Source organism: Nicotiana tabacum, chromosome 6 (assembly GCF_000715075.1).
Source record: "Nicotiana tabacum cultivar K326 chromosome 6, ASM71507v2, whole genome shotgun sequence".
Lineage (NCBI taxonomy): Eukaryota > Viridiplantae > Streptophyta > Magnoliopsida > Solanales > Solanaceae > Nicotiana > Nicotiana tabacum.
Genome location: NC_134085.1, coordinates 192,118,297 through 192,125,407, shown reverse-complemented (window position 1 = coordinate 192,125,407; position 7,111 = coordinate 192,118,297).

Below are 7,111 nucleotides of genomic sequence, written 5' to 3'. Positions count from 1 at the left end.
CCAAAAAATTCAAAATAAAACAATTTTCCTTTTGTGTGCAATTTTGAGAATTTCGTGGCATTTTTGGATAATTATTTGTATTTGTCTGTGCATGTTTATTTGTGAAATTAATAAAAAAAATACAAAAATATGTCGCATTTGCATTTAGGATTTAATTCTACAATTAGGAACAATTAAGTTTGTTTTACAAAAATGAAAAATCATAAAAAATAACATACGCAACATTTTTAGCATTTAAGGTCCAAATTGTGTGATTTTATCGTTAATTGCTATTTAAATGTGTGATAATTTTTGTTAGGAGTTAATTAGTTTTTAGATAAGTTTGAGTTTTATAATTTAATCTTAGCATTTTTAGCTTTATTAATTAGGAAATTGAATAAATAAAAAAGAACAAAAATAGAAGAAGATCGGATTGGGCCTTTTCTTCAATTTTTAACCACAGACCCAAAGATACCCAACCTTCCCCTACGACCCGGTCCATTTCGACCCGAGTCGACCCAGTCCGCCCCATAACCAAACCACCCGCTCAACCCCTTTTCTTCATTTTCATTTTCATTCCCCCCCCAAACCCTAAACCTAAAAACTATCCCCCCCACTCTCTCCTTCTCCTTCACATCCAAACAACCCCAAGCCCCCTCCCATGGCTGCCCCGTCTTCATCTTCTTCGTCCCAAGCTCAAACGGCAACCACGAACAACCTTCATCGTCCTCACCTCCATGGCAGCTGATGCCACTGCTTCGTCTTCTTCTTCGTCTAGCAGCCATGAATGACCTCAACAGCCACCATCATTGCTGCTTTTTCTTCTTCCTCCCCCTCACGTCCAAACGACCCCCGGCCACGCCGGAATAACCAGTGTTGTAGCCCTCCAGTCTGTCATTGCTGCTGCTCCATCTCCTCGTCCCAAGCTCCCATGGCTGCCCTCTCATGGCTGAAACCCCAGCTGCCCCGTCGACCACCCTAGCTGCTTCTTCGTCTTCTGCGTCAAGCTCCAGCAGCCACTGCTGCTGCTTCACCCCAACACACACTCACCCAGAGAAGGAACCGAAAAATCTTAAAAACGAGCTCTCATCTCTCTTTCTCGATGGAGAGAACACAGACGTAAGCAGCCATGGGCAAGGAGCTTAACAAAAAAGCTCTAAAAACCAGAAACCATAGCCGGAAACCATAGTTGGAAAGTTATAAGTCTTTTTCTTCGTCGACTAAACTCCATCACCATCGGAAATGGCTGAAAAATGGCGACGGAAGTTTGTTTCATCAGTGGAGTTCGTTTAAAGCTCGTGGAGAGTTCGTTTGAGTTTGTCGACTGACTTTCAAGTTTGTCGTTCCATTTGGTATAACGTTCCTGTTGAGTCGAGATCCCATGGTCGTTGACAGTCTTGGTTCAAGTTTTTCCATTGCCATTCGAGTTCGTCGTTGTTCATTTCCGGTTAGTTGGTTTAAGTTTTATTTTTGTCCGTATTTTGTTTGATATTCTCGGATTTGAAATCAGCATATGTTTGATTCTTTTTTTGTTCGTTGTTTATCATTTTCTTGATTATTTCTTCGGTTTGTTTTCATTCATTTGTTTTTGTTTAGTTTTAATATAGAAGGGTGTTAGTTTAATCGTTTGGATCATTCATCTTTGTTGTTCAATTTAGATTTAATTCGTGTTCATTTTTTTGTTTGAAGTTCGTTTTTAATCCAGTAATTTAATGTGAGTTTATGTTTTGGTTTTTATTTTTTTGATTTAGTTTGAATCATTCATCTTTGTTGTAATGTTGTTAGATATAGTTTGAGGTTCAACTGATTATTGAGTTTAGTGATTTGAATCTGTTTGTTTGTTCTCTTTAAGTTTAAATTGAATTTGAGCTCAATGATTTGAGTATACTTGTTTGTTATTGTTGTTGAATCTGAAAGTAGGTTTGTTGTTAAAAAATATTGTTCAGTCAAAATAATTCCAGTTGTTTCTTTGTTGTTCATCATTTAGTTTGAATTTGTTGTTTGAATTTGATTAGGAATTGGTTATAGCTACTGTATTTTGGTTAGAATTGATTAGATGAATTGGTTGTAGCTGATGGGGGTAGAATGGTAAATTGCAGTATTTCCAGGGGTAAAATGGTAATTTCAGTAATTTCAGAGGGGTATTTTTGGAATTAAAATTCTGAACAATTATTTATTTTGAGTGCTCTGTCCATTAAACTAATAATATTAAAATAATATAGTGGGGGACAAGACATGTGGTAGTGGGGAATTAATACATTGTTTAATATAGTGGGGGACAAAGCATGCGGTAGTGGAGAATAATAGAATTAATTAAAGAAAAGATATGGGTTAGTGGGAACTAATGTATTTGTTTAATATAGTGGGGGACAAAACATTAAGTAGTGGGAAGTTAAAGGGGGATGGGTAGAAGATAGTGGGATTTAATTTTAAAATGTTGGAAGTTGGTAAATAAATAGAGGAGCTGGACACAAATAAAGGGGGCTGGATATTGAGAGAGAAAAAATTCCGAAAATAGAGAGAGATTCCGAAAAATATTGAAAGGGGATAGGGGATTGGCTGAATATTGAGAAAACATTTCGAAGGAGATTCGAAAGAGAGAGTAGTATACACCCGATATACAATCTGCATACACTAGATATACAGAGGGGTCAAGATTTAAGAGTTAAACATTAACTGGTCTTTCAATCTAAAAATGACTCACTTTGTTTCTGCCCATTGATTGATTGTTGGTGTTTCGGGATTTTCATTTGATTTGTTTCCTTGAGTTTGGTTGGTTATTTGTTACTACTTCACTGGTTGTTGCTGGATTTCGGCTCGGTTTTTAAATCTGTTGCTGGGTGTTGCTGTTGTTGTATGCTACTGCATTTCTGCTGATCTTCCTTTTGTTTTGCTTCCAATATCAGGTACATAACTGACACGCTGGTTACTGTAAACTGAAACATGAAGCATGAATATGAAATGAAGAGTTGAAGTTCTGAATTTATCTTAATTATATTCTGAATTTTATTTGTATATATACATTATTTAGCTTACTCTAATCAGAATCAGGTAGTTGTTTAATATATATAGTGAAACATCTGACGGTAGCTTAGCGGACGAACTATCTATGTATTGCCTAAAAAATAAATAAATGGTGTAGTAACTCTGTCTAGTTAATTCGTTATTGGTGGATGATTATCATGTCTCAAAAAGCATGTTAGCTGATTTAGAATATTCTTAAACATTCAACAGTTAGCTCATTAAACGAATAGACCATTTCGGAACTTGTAGGAATATTGTTTAGTTAAATACTATTGGTTAATTTCAGCATGTAAATGGTCTAGGATTAAAATTAGATTGCCAAGTTTTTTTTAATTTGACAAACTGTGAGCATGCCTAGTATATTGTAACTAGGTAGTAACATGTGAATGAGATGGCCCGGGGCCATTTTTGTACCATACACGTTGGGTTTGGGCCCGCATTGGCAACGGACTGCCCTGCTTGCATCATTTTCAGATTTTACGAATCATATTCGGAACCCAACTATAACAACTCGTAAGCATGTAAATAAATTAGGACCTTTTCTCTTTCATTTTTTAGAGACAAATTTAATAGAAAAAATGTCGGCACTTTAGGATTATCCTGTTAAAATAAATGAGATGAGCCTCACCCAATAAAACGCATAAGTTGCGGGGCCCTCAATAAATGGTTAATAATTGTATAGACTTTGGGATCGGTCGTTTAGCAAATTCACGGCCTTACCCCAAAATAATGATACGCTAGTCGCTTTAGGCGCGCCTTTAACAATTTATTTTCTTAAACTCGGGTGCACATTTATGTGACCCAAATCAAAATCTCAACAAAGTCGTATTATATGTCGATAACCACGGGTACATTGATGTGACGTGGTTCGAGATATATTTTCATGATGTTGCAAGTCTCGATAAAAATAATAATAATGATAAAAGCGGTTAAAAGTTAAAATTCGCACATATGTTCAACATGTATTATATCAGATAATCAAGCCGAATATGATAGTTGAGCGACCGTGCTAGAACCACAGAACTCGGGAATGCCTAACACCTTCTCTCGAGTTAACAGAATTCCTTATACGGATTTCTGGTGCGCAGACTGTTAAACAGAGTCATTCTTTTCCTCGATTCAGGATTCAACCGGTGACTTGGGACACCATAAATCTCCGAAGTGGCGACTCTGAAATAAATAAATAAATCCCATTTCGATTGTCCTTTAATTGGAAAAAAACTCATTTTTGTGCCCCTTCGCGGTGGCGCGGGCGAAAAAGGAGGTGTGACAGCTCTGGCGCCTCTGTTGGGGACTTAACCCAGAACCACTGGTTCAGGGTTAGAAATTCGAGCTTAGATAAATTGTTATATTTGGTTTTATCTGATTTTGTTACATGTTTGGGCCCAATGTGCTAAATGTTGCTTTTACCGCTTTGATATTATCTGAACTGTATATAAATTGTGCCGAAATCCTTCTCTTCTTACCTCCGGGGATGTGCTTACTGGTTGAGACTCCCTATTCTGTTAGTGTCATACCCTAAAATAAAAGAGGCTCGGAAAGTTTCTAAGTCGGTTGGCCTTTTGGTTCCCGGAAAGGAGCTCCTTCCTCAACTCGAGTTGTCCGCTAGGGTACACTATCTAGAACATATACCGAGGTTGAACCTAGAATAACGTGACTTCATGTCGGATCCCTAGTAGGAATGCTTATTTGCATCATGTGCACTTGGTTTAGGGGACTCAACACAGGGGTTTGGTCCGTCTAGGACAAGCAACCTGAAATGAAAAGACCATCCTGCTGCATCCTGTTTGTTTTACGCATTTATTTGTTACAGACTTGCATGCTGACCGGCTTCTGAAAATACTGGAATACTCAAAAAAAAAGTGTTTTTAGTAAACATGTCTCGTTTTCAGAATTAGTTTATTTTTGTTGCCCGAACTACGCGGGTCTGATTCTCACCGGATGTGAGATACGTAGGCAAACCTCTTCGGTTCCGGCCCACCATATTCAAAAAATCCAAAAATATTTTCCATTACTTGCTTCTTTAGAAAGTCTTTCTTTTAGACCTCAATTTTAAAAAAAAAAACAATACAAAAATATTTCCTTTTAATCTCTCTCATAATCCAAAAATATTTGTTTAAAAATTCAAAAATATTTCCTTTTAATCGCTCTCAAAATCCAAAAATATTTGTTTTAAAAAAAATTCAAAAGAAAATTCAAGATTCAAAAATATTTTACTTTTCTTTTATAGTATTTCTTTCATAAATTCAGACTAATAATCCAAAATATTTCCTTTTTCTTTAAAAGATTTTTCAAAATTTCAAAAAAAAACGGAAAAGAAGTTAAAATTCAAAATAAAAAAGGGAAAAGAAGTTAAAATTCAAAAAAAAAAATCGAAATCCAAAAATATTTTCTCTCTTCTTTGTAAGTATTTTATTCAAAAAAAAAGAGTTAGTTTATTTCCTTTATTCCTGATCGGCGAACTACGCTGGTTTGATTCTCACCGGATGTGAGATACGTAGGCAGCCCTCATCGGGTCCAACCTCCCCTTTTGCTAAAATAGCCAAAAAATATGTCAAATTTTAGTTTTGAAGTTGGGAGCCCGCCCATATAACAGAGGAATACATTTTAGTCTTTAAATCTCAAGTTTTGAAGTTGGGAGCCCGCCCATATAACAGATGAATATATTTCAGTCTTTACATTTTAAGTTGAAGAAGTTGGGAGCCCGCCCATATAACAGAGGAATACATTTCAGTCGTTACATCTCAAGTTTTGAAGTTGGGAGCCCACCCATATAATAGAGGAATACATTTCAAGTCAGTAAAGTAGAAGAATACAGCCGAAATCCCCAGCAGAAAACAACAAGAATGCCAGCAGAGGAAGGAAGTCCAACACTCGATGGAAAAAATAATGCAAACCTCCCGAAAAGGAAATAATCAGTTCGAGGTCGGCAGTCAAGGGAGAATACAAGACAAATCGGAAGTAAAGAAATACCAGAGGAGTCACCGAGACATCATAGCAACAAGAGACACAAGAGCATGATCTAGATAAGATTTTGTAATTCATAGACTATGGTCTAGTCTAGCTTCTTGTTTTCTTTCAGCATGGTGTAATAAGGAGGTCAGCAAGCAGTAAAAACAGCATGCAACAACAGTAACATTGCGGTCCCATGGTAGTCCCAGCTACCAAAACTTCCCGAACTACATTAACCTGATTCCCTTCTAGCCAGAGATATGTAGGAAACCTTTGAAGCAAAGGTTCGGTTAAATCTTTTTCAAAAAAATGTTTCACAAAGAGTACTCGGATGGGCAAAAATCGCTCACATTATCTTTGCACGAAAACTCTTTGTGTCTTCGGACAAAGAGGGGCAGCTGTAAGCACGTGATTTTTGCCCTATATGAGAATTACTCCCAAAAAATTCAAAATAAAACAATTTTCCTTTTGTGTGCAATTTTGAGAATTTCGTGGCATTTTTGGATAATTATTTGTATTTGTCTGTGCATGTTTATTTGTGAAATTAATAAAAAAAATACAAAAATAAGTCGCATTTGCATTTAGGATTTAATTCAACAATTAGGAACAATTAAGTTTGTTTTACAAAAATGAAAAATCATAAAAAAATAACGTACGTAGCATTTTTAGCATTTAAGGTCAAAATTGTGTGATTTTATCATTAATTAATATTTAAATGTGCGATAATTGTTGTTAGGAGTTAATTAGTTTTTAGATAATTTTGAGTTTTATAATTTAATCTTAGCATTTTTAGCTTTATTAGTTAGAAAATTGAATAAATAGAAAAGAACAAAAATAGAAAAAGATCGGATTGGGCCTTTTTTTAATTTTAAACCACAGGCCCAAAGATACCCAACCTTCCCCTACGACCCGGTCCATTTCGACCCGGGTCGACCCAGTCCGCCCCATAACCAAATCACCCGCCCAACCCCTTTTCTTCATTTTCATTTTCATTCCCCCCCAAACCCTAAACCTAAAAACTATCCCCCCCCCCCTCTCTCTCCTTCTCCTTCACGTCCAAACAACCCCAAGCCCCCTCCCATGGCTGCCCCATCTTCATCTTCTTCGTCCCAAGCTCAAACGGCAACCACGGACAACCTTCATCGTCCTCACCTCC